This window comes from Capra hircus, chromosome 1 (assembly GCF_001704415.2).
Source record: "Capra hircus breed San Clemente chromosome 1, ASM170441v1, whole genome shotgun sequence".
In the NCBI taxonomy this organism is placed as follows: domain Eukaryota; kingdom Metazoa; phylum Chordata; class Mammalia; order Artiodactyla; family Bovidae; genus Capra; species Capra hircus.
The window spans coordinates 154,439,930-154,453,144 of NC_030808.1; the positions used below are offsets into that span (position 1 = coordinate 154,439,930).

Sequence of the window (13,215 nt, forward strand, 5' to 3'; positions counted from 1 at the left end):
AGAGCAGCATCTGTTTATTGCATAGCATAAACATTTTTCAGCTTTCTGAAACTACTGATAGGCAAGAAGTGATATGGACCTAATTCTTTTTTATTCCAAGAAGTACTCTCAGTGAAAGGGTTAATAACATTAATATTCTAATATCTGGCATTCTATGAAGCACATCGAGCTGGTGGACGCACAAGGAATTTCACAGAGTATTAGCTTTCTCTTCAGTAGTTTGAGAGAGAACCACAATTCAAATTTTAATGTGCAATACAAGGCTTTGTATATGTCTGAATATATGTCTTCTACCAAAATATGAAATGCATTAAAATAAGTCCAACTAACGAAAATTATAAATGTGAAAAAGAATGGAATTTAGATAAAATTTTCAAATAATTTCTTAAAAACTCAAAAATGTTCACAAACAAGAGTGCATCATTTTCAAGACTCAATACTTTACTGTCATTAACTGAAACAATTATATAATTACCTAGGCACAAAAGCGTATTGTTTACATCAAGTCAAACCACGTCATATTTACACACAGACCAGTGCACTTGTTGCTATGGCAAAATAAACCCTCAGATGGCAGAGGTCCTAGCCTCCCACAGGGTAAAATAAAATAAAAATGTTGAAACTGGAAAATAAAACAAAAGGCATCTTTTTTAAACAAATATCAAAAAGACACAATAGAGACACTGTGTTTTCTCATAGGGGTAAGGGGGACAGGAGGACATTTTGAAACGGAGCAGCAGGACATGTGGCCAGCAGTGCCGTCGGTTTTAAACAGCAGAGGGACCTCAGCAAGGAAAGGGGGAGCGCTGCACAGCCTGCCGGCGCCACATGGCGAGGACGCTGCCTCACGCCCGCTCTGGGACACTGTGGCCCAAGAGCCGATGGCAGCCTGTCGGACGAGGCCTGCCGAGCAACAGGGATATCTGTGGAATATCTGGGCCAAGTTTCATGATGCTTCAAAACACCCATCCAAAGAGAGAGACCCAAGCTGTGGTACCGATGTCGTGCTGCCATGGAATATTAAAGAGCAATTAAAATCAATAAACTAGATGTTTCAAAGGCAAAGAACAGCTCAGAAACAATGTTGGGTAAAAAAAGATTAAAAGGCAAATTGCATAAAGTCTTACAGAATATTTCAGTTTAGCAAGAACACTTAATGAACACACAAATGCTAGCCTAAAAGCATGGACAGGAAAGATATAAACCAATTCCAGGATGGTGGTTATCTCTGGGAAAGGAAGAACTTTAAAACGTTTTTTACAAATATATACAGTAAACATTAGCATATGAATTCTGCATGGTAAATATCAACACAAGGTTGCCAGTTCTATTTATCCTCTGTATTTCTGTGACTATTTAAATGATTTCTTATATATTTTAAATTTAAGACATAATGTACATAATTTGTTTCCAAAAAAAGTAAGAGAATTTTACAATGTTTTACCTGAAACATGAGGGTCTACCTTTTTAAAAATCATGGCTTTGGTTGGTCTTCATATTAAAAAATTTTTAAATTCCAATCTAAAACACTAAAAATTCTATCCTCTTTTGACAAGTGATTTGGCTTAGTACCAATTTCAGATCATTAGTTCTCAGGAGACTCCAAGGTTTTATTTCGAAATTAGACTGAAAGAATTCACCACAGAGAGTTCCGAAATAAGTTAAAAACACTCTTCCTGGGGGGCTATGAATAACCGGTTCCGTCATTTGTCTTAGAGCAAACAGGCTGCAGCGCCCGACTCGACTCTTCTGTTCTAACTCGCCAGTGGGAACCCATCACTTCATCAGTATGTTCCTTCTCATTTTCTCTGTTTATAGAAGGTATTAAGCTTCTATCTAAATATACATACATATTCCTAGTTTAAGCCTTTATATGTATCAAATAAAATTTTACTCTAAAGAAATCAGAACCACAGTGACAAGCTTTCTAACTTGTACGAAAATTACTTGCAGTCGAATTTCAGTTCAGCCTCATTTCTTCACAGGCCTTTGGAAATATGACAGGTCATCTATAGCTAACTAGAAACAAGCTGCCTCCCATTTACAATTATACTTGTACAAGAAAACAAAAGTTTAATACACTTTATGTCACCATGAAGGAAACATTAAAGATACTGCTAATTTTCACAAAAAACTGATCAATATTCTCTCAAAGTAGCAACCATCTGATTTAAAGAATTACTGGCTTGTTATCTTAAACAAGAAATCATATTCAACTTATATTGATGTTTTCTATTTGAAGCGTGTCATACAATATTGTAATTTATCTCATAAATCTACTAGAGTGTGATCAAATCCTATCAACTCTGATTGGCATAAATTTGAAACAATGAAGCAATCACATCTGTTCTAGTTTGCTAGACAACATTTTAAAAGTTTATACAATAACAGTTACATTTTTTCTCCATAAGCCTTTCCTGTACCTCACTTGAGCTTTTCCATAAAGTTTTGTTTGTGTACTAGGTTCAGTGGGATTCAGACAAAAGATAAGAAACAGAGACAGAGGAAGTGTGAGAGATTAAATGACAGAAATGGTTGAAGTATGAACTTCAAACACTCTAAAAATATTTTAACAAAACTCCAAATGAATTACAAGGCATCAAGACAGAAGAAAATAAATTCATTTGAATAAAAATAATATAATCTAACTTTATCCTGAGACTACTCCTGAAAATATATGAATGTTGAATTAATTAAAAATGCATGGACATGACACAGAATTCAAACCACGCTTATGGACTGAAACATACAACAAAATCTACCACCAACTTCCTTGGTGCAAAATCCCTCATTTTTGAAACTTAAATGATTTTTATGAAAACATTATAATAGTATGTATACAAGTTAGCAGGTGAAAAATACAATATCCCCAAAGTACCTCTGGGTAATTTTTTAAATACTTCTAATTAGCAAGTGAACTCAAGGATAAAAATGACTAGACCCTAAAGATATATGGGGTAAATGGGCTAAAATGAGAAAGAAATATTAAAAATAAAATTTAGGACACTGTTAAGTAACTTCAAGTTATTGATCCTTATTGATTTATATCATCATGACTAAGATACAACTTAAGAGTATGTGAATATTCTACTAACGATGGCTAAATTATTATTACAAAATAAACTCCATCTGGGCCATTCACTGGCCATTAATTCCAGGCAGTGCTGAGACAAGTCTGCTCCTGCTGAACTCTGTCCTGGCTGCCCCTGCCGTGCACACATCTTGCCTCAGAAGCGACACCTCCTCAGCTTCCCTTCATGCCAATCACACACGCTCCATACATATTTGCTGATGGACTTATCTCAACAATTTCATTCTCTACCGTTAAAACTGAAATAAATAAAACAAAACAATACGATTGAAGGAAAACTTCCCAGAAAGACACAACAGATAATTCTGCTGGTGAAACTTGACCCCAAGACAGTGACAGAGTTTCTTGACGAAATCTTCTGTTAATTCAGATGTTTTCCTTTTGTCTGTGGATATGGCAGGTTTTCACAAAACAAGTACATCCTATTTTCTTAGAATTTTCACTTGGAATTACTAGAATTCTTGCTGGCAACCCACTCCAGTACTCTTGCCTGGAGAATCCCGTGGAGGGAGGAGCCTGGTAGGCTACAGTTCATGGGGTAGCAAAGAGTCGGACACAACTGAGCGACTTCACTTTTGCTAACCAAAGATGGCAAAACTTTTTTCTCCATTCTCATTTCATTTCTATGATTTTGTCATATTATCTTTAATACATAAAACTATTTACTAGTCATCCATTTTTTAGTATCTTAAAGCTTAATTTTTAATTACAGGCATAAAGAAATCAAAATTCTCATGACCACGCTAATTTAGCTTCAGTATAAAGACATTTTTGATTAGGAAACTAACAATACTAATATTTTACATTTAAAAAGGTAAATTTCAATATATCTTCTGAAAAAACAGTACTGTTGCTATCTATCACCAATTTCATTTCTGTATTTTATGTTTTCATTCAAGGAGCACAATGCTTTGCACACAAAAACTGGTAAAAATAAGTCAATTCCTGTATTTATTACAAAGATAAGCAATGAACTAATTATTACAATATGGTATAATAAGTGTTTTCCAAAGGTTTGCAGGTGAGGAGACATCACTGAGAAATAAGGGGAAGCTTTCAAGAGCTGTGTATTGCAGGCTGAGTTAGCCACGAAAGCGGTAAAGAGTGAACAGCATATAGAAAGACTGACTTAACAAAGATTAACCACCTGGGCTTATTTTCTTCTTCCTCCCCAGACACAAAAGAGATCTTATTTTTGGAAAATCAGTAACTTTTCAAAGTAAGTATCTCATAAGAGAACTTACAAAAGATACTGAGGAAAAGGTGAGCCCTTTTGCCCACAGCTCAGGAACCTTCAACCCCACACACCCCACATCTACTACCCTGGAGCTGAATCTCCAAATACAAGAAATGGAAAAAGAAAATCAACTCTAAAACATGGGAGTGGGGGAAGGGGGTAAAAATCACTTCAGTTCAGTCATTCAGTCATGTTCGACTCTTTGCAATCCCATGGACTGCAGCACACCAGGCCTCCCTGTCCATCACCAACTCCAAGGGTTTACTCAAATTCATGTCCATTGAGTCGGTGATGTCATCCAGCCATCATATCCTCTGTCGCTCCCTTCTCCTCCTACCTTCAATCTTTCCCAGGATCAGGGTCTTTTCAAATGAGTCAGCTCTTCGCATGAGGTGGCCAAAGTATTGCAGCTTCAGCTTTAGCGTCAGTCCTTCCAATTAACACCCAGGACTGATCTCCTTTAGGATGGACTGGTTGGATCTCCTTGCAGTCCAAGGGACTCTCCAGAGTCTTCTCCAACACCACACTTCAAAAGCATCAGTTCTTTGGCGTTCAGCTTTCTTTATGGTCCAACTCTCACACCCATACATGCCTATTGGATATGACTATACAGATGTTTCTTTCACAAAGTAATGTCTCTGCTTTTTAATATGCTGTCTAAATAAAAAGCTGGTCATAGCTTTTCTTCCAAGGAGCAAGCGTCTTTTAATTTTGTGGCCGCAGTCACCATCTGCAGTGATTTTGGAGCCCAAAAAAATAAAGTCTGTCACTGCTTCCATTTCTGCCCCATCTGTCTGCCATGAAGTGATGAGATCAGATGCCATGATTTTAGTTTTTTGAATGCTGAGTTTTAAGCCAACTCTTTTCACTCTCCTCTTTCACCTTCAAGAGGCTCTTTAGTTCCTATCTGCCTTCTGCCATAAGGGTTGTGTCATCTGCATATCTAAGGTTACTGATATTTTTCCCAGCATTCTTGATTCCAGCTTGTGCTTCATCCAGCCTGGCATTTCACATGATGTACTCTGCATAGAAGTTAAGTAAGCAGGGTGACAATATACAGCCTTGACATACTCCTTTCGCAATTTGGAACCAGTCCGTTGTTCCATATCCAGTTCTAACCGTTGCTTCTTGACCTGTATACAGGTTTCTCAGGAGGCAGGTACGGTGGTCTGCTATTGCCATCTCTTGAAGAATTTTCCACAGTTTGTTGTGATCCACACAGGCAAAAACCTTAGTGTAGTCAATGAAGCAGAAGTAGATGTTTTTCTGGAATTCTCTTGCTTTTTCTATTATCCAAAGAATATAGGCAATGCTCTCTGGTTCTTCTGCCTTTTCTTAATTCAGCCTGTACATCTGGAATTTCTCGGTTCACGTACTGTTGAAGCCTAACTTGAAGGATTTTGAGCATTACTTTGCTAGTGTGTGAGATGAGTGCAATTGTGCGGTAATTTGAGCATTCTTTGGCATTGCCTTTCTACACGATTGGAATGAAAACTGGCCATTTCCAGTCCAGTGGCCACTGCTGAGTTTTCCAAATTTGCTGGCATTATTGAGTGCAGCACTTTCACAGCATCATCTTTCAGGATTTGAAATAGCTCAGCTGGAATTTCATCACCTCCACTAGCTTTGTTCATAGTAATGCTTCCTAAGGCTCAGCTGACATCACACTCCAGGATGTCTGGCTCTAGATGAGTGATCACAGCATTGTGGCTATTTTTTATGTATAGTTCTTCTGTGTATTCTTGCCACCTCTTCTTAATCTCTTCTGCTTCTGCTAGGTCCGTACCACTCTGTCCTTTACTGAGCCCATCTTTGCATGAAAGTTCCCTTGGTACTATATACCTACTACACTTCAATTTTAAAAGATTAAAAGCAGCAAGTATTCCTTGACCAAAGATGCCACAGAGATTGGAGAGAATTCCCATGACAAAGATTTAGTCTGCAGGTTAACAATCTCTACATTGGACCAGTATCAAGAGACTGCTGCACATTTATCTCTCAAGTTACGCTCATATGCACTATCAACAGTTATCACTTTGAAGATAAGTAAAATCATTTATCTAAACAAAAACACAGGTACACACACATTTCTACCTGAGATATGGTTTAACTGTATTATTTTATAATTTGGTTTGACTTAAAAAGCCAACAGAATGAGTGTATAGTTTCTATTAAGCAAGGAAATGATTTTGAGATATTAGCAACTGCTCAAAATGTCTGTCAATGATTACATCAGTTATCTATTTCAGAGTTACACCACTCCCCCATAATTGGTTGGTTATCATTAGTTATTTTTCAGATTTTAAGTGAAAAAGTAAGCTCATTCTATTTGGGTGACTTGTAGACAGTATCTCATTTTTCAATCCCATTATTATGGATATTTTATATGCAGCTAATTTTCACTTACAAATTATCAAAGAAATCAGAGTTAGCCCCTATATTTCTAACTAGACAAGTGTTTTTGCTAAAATATTTTTCTGTGAATTGTTGGCTTTGACATTTTTTTCATCCATATAAGAAGCTCCAGTCCAATCTGTTAGTATCATTTAAGCTTAAGAGTTAAAAGAACTGTAAAGAATAAGTGCACATTTCCAAGACAACGGTTCCCAGTCCCACACATCCAATGCCCCTTTCATTCCCTCAACTATCCTGAACTGCAATTCAGAGTTGATAAAATCTAACTACACACAGAATATTTTTCAAAAAATCAGTACTGATTCCTAACCACAACAAATGCTTAGGCATAACTATTCAAGAGGGAATAAAGCAGTCCCATATTTGTACCTATATATAAGTTTGAATCAAAAAGGAAAAAGACTACAAGTTATTCTCTATAAAAAGTACAAAAAAAGAAAAGAGAAGAGGTATAGGAGAATTCTAGAATAAAAATTAGGACTGCGATAAGTGATTATAAACAAAAATTAAATTGAAGGTGATAAGACAGAAATAAGCTTTAATGAAATAATGATTGAAATGTTAAGATAAATTATATATTGTTAAAAGGAGAAAACTACGAAATGTGGTATTAGTGCAACTGACCTGGGTTTTATTTTTAAGTGTAGTGTCAAAATAATTATTAATATTTATGCTAAGGTTCTTACCCTGCAGGTACAACCTACCCCAGAAAACCTACACCTTCCTAAGTTATTAAGTCTCCAGTAGTTAAAAATACTGCAACAGACCATATACTTCCAAAATATAGAACAACGAGTGGAGTAAGTAAAGAAATGTAAAAAGTTATATAAAAGTTGCTTATTGGGGTTGGTACCAAAGTAACACTGGTACAACACAAACATACACCATAACAGTAAAGAATTTTAAAACACATGTTTACCAACGTATTCGTCATTCTAAAAACAGACCTTTACCACTTAGGACGGCGATCTTGAAATAGCTTTAAACATTCCTTATCAACTAATAAAACTCAATTCATTTAGATGCAAACAATTTTAAATTGAGTTTGTCTTTAAAAGAGTCTTATATACTCTCTATCACATATCTGCAATCAGAGCTTCCAGGAAACTGCATTGCTGAACTGAAAACTTTTCGACTAGATTATCTAGTTAGAAATGCTATAAATCAGCAAGTGGAAAGAATGTGTGAAGTAAGTACAATTTTGAGACAACTTCTTCACTCTACTTAAGGTTCCTGATTCCCAACCATTAAATGTCAGAAGCATTCCCACAATTTTTGTGACAAGTGACAGCTCTCCTCCTTAACTGCCCAAATTCTCATCAGCCTATACCACGCTTGCTTGGAAATCATACTTTTAACAGTCTAATAGCAAAAAGAATGCTACAGTGGGCAACAATATCAAAAAACGTGCTTCAAACACAGAAGGAAACACTTTTATCAACTAAAAATTATAACTTGTCGATTTTATCCTCTTCCAAGCATTCTTTCTTCAGCCTATATTTTTTGGTATGGTATACTGAGGCTAACTTAAGGAGATCTGTTATCCACTCTAGGACATGCACATATTCTACTTATATAAGGTTTTTAATAGAAAGCTTTCCTATATAATGGCCTTTTCAGTATTTCAACTTCTACTTGGCTAAATTAAGGTCAAAAGTAGAATCTGGTCACTGGACTGTGCGTGCACAGGCACACGACGCTTCTGCAGCTTCACGCGTGTGCTTTCACTTTGCTTTTGTTGTTGCAGTCTTGTCTGGTGTTGAGCGTTTCACTAAACAGCATCAATACTAAGGCAATGCATTAGTCAGAACAGGATGCAGTCTTATTAAAGACTGCTATGTGTCAACACTATCTAGTGCCCTAAAAAGAAACCCCTGGAGGACAAGAGGCCCCTTTTACCCTGCAAACTCTAAATTTAATAAGGTTCTATTTAATTAGTGCAGAATTCAAATACACTGTATTCATGCCAAATTTTGCAACCACATGGGAGGTAGGGGAAAGATACTTCAAACACTTCCATGGGAACAACCTTAGGTTGCTGTCTTAAAATATCAGTGCAGGACCCAAACTACTTTACATGCTATCCACAAAATGGATGAGGTGTGAAAGACATTCTGTGTTTAACATGACCTTTGGCTGTACTTTCACTTGTTATAAAGGAGCTATTCTCAGAGCCAACACATAGGCCATGTTACTACCCGTATAGTTACAGGACTATTTCACCAAGTGCTTCATACTGTGACAAACTTCAGACAGAATATATGGAAGCGCTTACCTTTGCTACAAGGCATAATAGGCTTTTCTGAACAAAAAGAGTGATGAATGTATGAATGAGAACTACTGCATGAGAAGTTTTTCTTTTCAATATACATTCAAATACGAATATGCCAGTGTGGTTGCCTAGGTTCAACTTAACAAGTCATTTATACTCTAAATGCCAAAAACAACCCTAGAAATTTAAGGTTAATATCTAGTAATGAGTTTATTAAACACATGTCAAGAGGGAATTAAAAAGAAAACTATGTAAAAACTAAACAGTTTCAGCAACTCTCTTCTACAGACCCTCATATACCCACAGACTCTCACCAAGGAACACAGCTGTTTTCAGAAATCCATCGTTTTGACAAAACAGCCAACTTATCAATATAAATGACATGCAACATATTTTAAAGGAAAAAAAGACTACTGGATCATATAATTTAAAAAATTATAAATTCTGAAGGTCTAACAAATAGAAATAGTTTTCCATATAATGTCAAATTTATCAGAAGATTTATAAAGCTGAAACAAGTATTAAAAGTCCTGTAATGGGGCTTCCCTGGTAGCTCAAAGGTGAAGAATCCACCTGCCAATACAGGAGACACCAGTTTGATTCCTGGTCTGGGAAGATCCCACATGAGCCTGTGAGTCACACCTCCTGGCTGGTGCTCTAGAGCTCAGGCCACAGCCACCGAGTCCACGACCTCAGCTACAGAAGGCCACGTGCTCCAGAGTCTGCTCTGCAGCCAGAGAAGCCATGCGAGCAGGAAGCCTGGGCAGCAACTGGAGAGCAGTCCCCACTCGCCACGACCAGAGGGGAAAAGCAGCCCACAAAGCAATGAAGACCCAGCACAGCCAACAATAAATAAATAAAATTATGTTTCAAAAATCCCACAAGGTGTGCTATGAAGAAAAACTTTAGAGCTACTATCTATTCTACTATGACCATGTTTTCCATACTCATCTTTCTGTTCCCAACAGCAATACCTCTTTACTTTCACCTTTTAGGTTTTTTTATTTTATTCCATTGGCTCCAAAAGCTATAAAACATCAGAATCACATTTTATAAAAGTCATAAACACAAACTGCCTAAGTTGGTTAACAAAAACACATAAATACTGGCCATAATAGAAGTGTGTTTTATCGCAAAATATTTTTTTAAAGTATTACACATGAATTAAGACTTCTCTTAAATATGCATTATCAACACTATAACTACTCAGTAAGAATCTGAGACGTTACTAGGGTCACCACAGGTCTCGATTCACCCAGGATGGTACCAGTTCACACCTACTGTTCTGGCATTCGTACAACTGCAGTTATTTATGGTACTCACACTGTCACCCAAGATTTGACTTAACAGAGCCCTGGAAATGGCCGTGGGCTTAAGAGTCAAAAGAAGTCGTCTGAGCATTAGATATCCAGCAGGCAAACATTCAATCTCCCTGAGGTAGTATGAAAAATCAAATCAGGAAATTCAAGAAGCTCCATACTACCTACTGGTTTAAAAAAGATGACCAAAAGTAATACAAAGTGAAGATAGCTGGCGAGAGAAGCCTATCAGAGACATGAACAACCACAGCCTCTAAAACAACAAACAGAAGCAACTCAAGTGAAAACTACACTATACCAACTACACGTTTGGAACCGTAATGGGCTAAGAAGGGCCCTGGGAATCAGACTAAATTAGTACCAGTTTCAGCGCCATTACTTACTGTCAGCTGTGTGGCAATGAGCAAGTTCCTAAGTCTGTTTCCTCATCCAAAATGAAGATGATAACCACACTTTCCTCACTTGGAAGAGTAACAAAGAATCCATGTAGAGACAGGAGCGCTGCGACCAGCACAGTGCCTGCACGAAGTACATGCTCAGTAAACGCCTGCTATCCCCATGGCAGGCTCCCCTGCTGCCTCCTCTCAAAAACTAGTCCTCCGAGAGTATTCAGGAGGCAATGCCACACACCTGTGCATGGGTGTGCACACACGTGTATCTGAAGCTTTCGATTAACATCACTTGGATGGCACAGCTCGTGTTCGCAGATGCATGGTGCAGTGCGGGCTATTACACTAGCACTGGAGGCCTTACCTGACCCTGGGGAAGGCTGCTTTTGTCTCTGAAAGAAGTCCACAGTGGCATCTTGAAGCACATTTTAAAATAAAATTCCATATCTAACAATATCTGTAGTTGTTCATCTCCAGGACAGAAGAGTCAAAGATATGTATAATACACATATTTTAAATTCACAAATATGAATCAAAGGAAGACACTCCCTTAAGGCAAGCATATGAAGGCACTAAAGCAATATCCCAATTAAATATTCATATAGTCAATATTTCAAAACGAGAATTCTGGGTTTACATATGCACATTTTACAATTCTATAGTGAAACCTTTCTACAGAGGTCATTCTCCCCATATTTCACAGCATATATTTCAAAATGTACAATGTTGCATCCCTCTGAAGTGTTAAAACTGTGAAGTACACAGTAACTCACTGCAGGCAAACCCAGGAGGAAAACCACGTTGATACCCTTAACCCAGACAATTGCTTTAACCTACTGATTAAACCCATTCAAAAAGGAACACATATAACATGTTCCATCTTATGATTATGAAACAGCATCAGAACGAAGAAGAAATATTTCATTTGGTGAAAAATAGAAACTTTACATATGAGTATCACTATGAGGTAAAGTCAGAGAAACTATAGCTTACATTTATAAAGACCTCTGTCCATTTTTAGCTCATTAAAATAAAGGGATTTAAAACTTTCCACAAGGAATATGGTATAAAATAAATGTCATGAAAAATGATATAAAAATTCATATAAACATTATGCTGCTTTCCAAATACACATATAACAGGAATTTAAAAAAAAAAAACAAACCCTGTATCAGTCAACTTTATATCTTAGGGATCCAAATCTAAGTTGGACATCATTTCTCTGAACTTTCCTAAAAACATTCCAGTAGTAAAACAGCTTTGCCATTAAACTCCATCATCTATTCTAAATCAACCGACCTGCTCTTTAGAGCTACCAAGGATAATGAAGACTGAAGTTTACATGTTCTGTCTCAGTTTACAGACTGTAGGCTGTATCATTAATCTGTAAATGACTCTACAATGAGTATCCACATAACAAATATTATATCAGCAGTAACCCTAAACAGGTAAATTTAGAGCTAAACAAAGCATAACTGAACTTTTATAACTACTATAAATTACTTAAAAAAAAAAAATCCCTGGGCATTGCAATGAATATACTTTTGCCTTAGAGCTAATACTTTAATTTTAAAGAACCACAAAGAAAAAAATCAAAACTAGTCAGTAACAATGCAGCGTCTAAAAGCAATAAACTCAAAATTAAGTTATAAATAATTTAAAGCATGTCATGAAGATGTATTAATAATTCATCAGATAAATAATTTACTAAATAATCAAATAAATAAATAATGAAATACATAAATAAATCAGCAAATAAATAATTCTGCAAAATAACCTAAACAATAAGTCACCCAAACAAATCACAAACCTACAAAACTACAATGATTCTTTGGATTCTGATAGTTTTAAATAAGCAAATGTACATAAACTAGATCAATCCTTGTTAGAATTAGAAATATTTTTCAATGCTATTGGTAAAATCCTCATCTCAGTACATAAGAACACATTTTCAATTTTTAAAAGACTGCACAGGATTAGTTCTTATAAATTATTAACACAATTATAATATATCCTCCTCTACATTTTACATATAATATCTCTGCCTAACATATTTCCCCCAAACAACTGGATACTTAAAATAGTCTTAATTTACAGTTCTTTTTCAAAGCAATACTTACGGTACAATAGTGCTATGGTCTTTCTGATAGCCTTCCTATCTTCACCAAGTCTCTGGAAATTTTCTGCAGGGGTAGAAAAATAAGAATAACCTCAATTATTATAGATGGCATTTCATTCACTAGTGAACAATGCTTTATGATTCTACAAAGTAGCGGTGGGAAGTGGAGATTAGTACTTGCAAACTTTGCCAAGGTTTTAGAAGTCTCTAGTAGACTAAACACAAGCCAACAGAGGCCAGAGTCCTCTCCTGGAGCTGGCACACAATCTGTTACAAGTGGCGGGATTTCAGACGTGAAGACAAAAACTTCCAAGACAAAGAGACTGTCTGACATCTAATGCTATCAACAATGTGAGAAGCTCACGGTCCTTGA

General features: G+C 36.4%; 1 protein-coding gene across 2 annotated transcripts in view; it reads right to left on the reverse strand.

Annotated features, from left to right (window-relative positions):
• Positions 1–13,215, reverse strand: part of TBC1D5 (TBC1 domain family member 5) — a 588,062-nt gene that overhangs the window by 503,371 nt on the left and 71,476 nt on the right. For both annotated transcript variants that reach the window (XM_018053168.1, XM_018053179.1), the window contains one exon: positions 12,844–12,906. The gene's annotated coding sequence lies outside the window, so the exon portion shown is untranslated. The remainder of the gene's footprint in view (positions 1–12,843; positions 12,907–13,215) is intronic.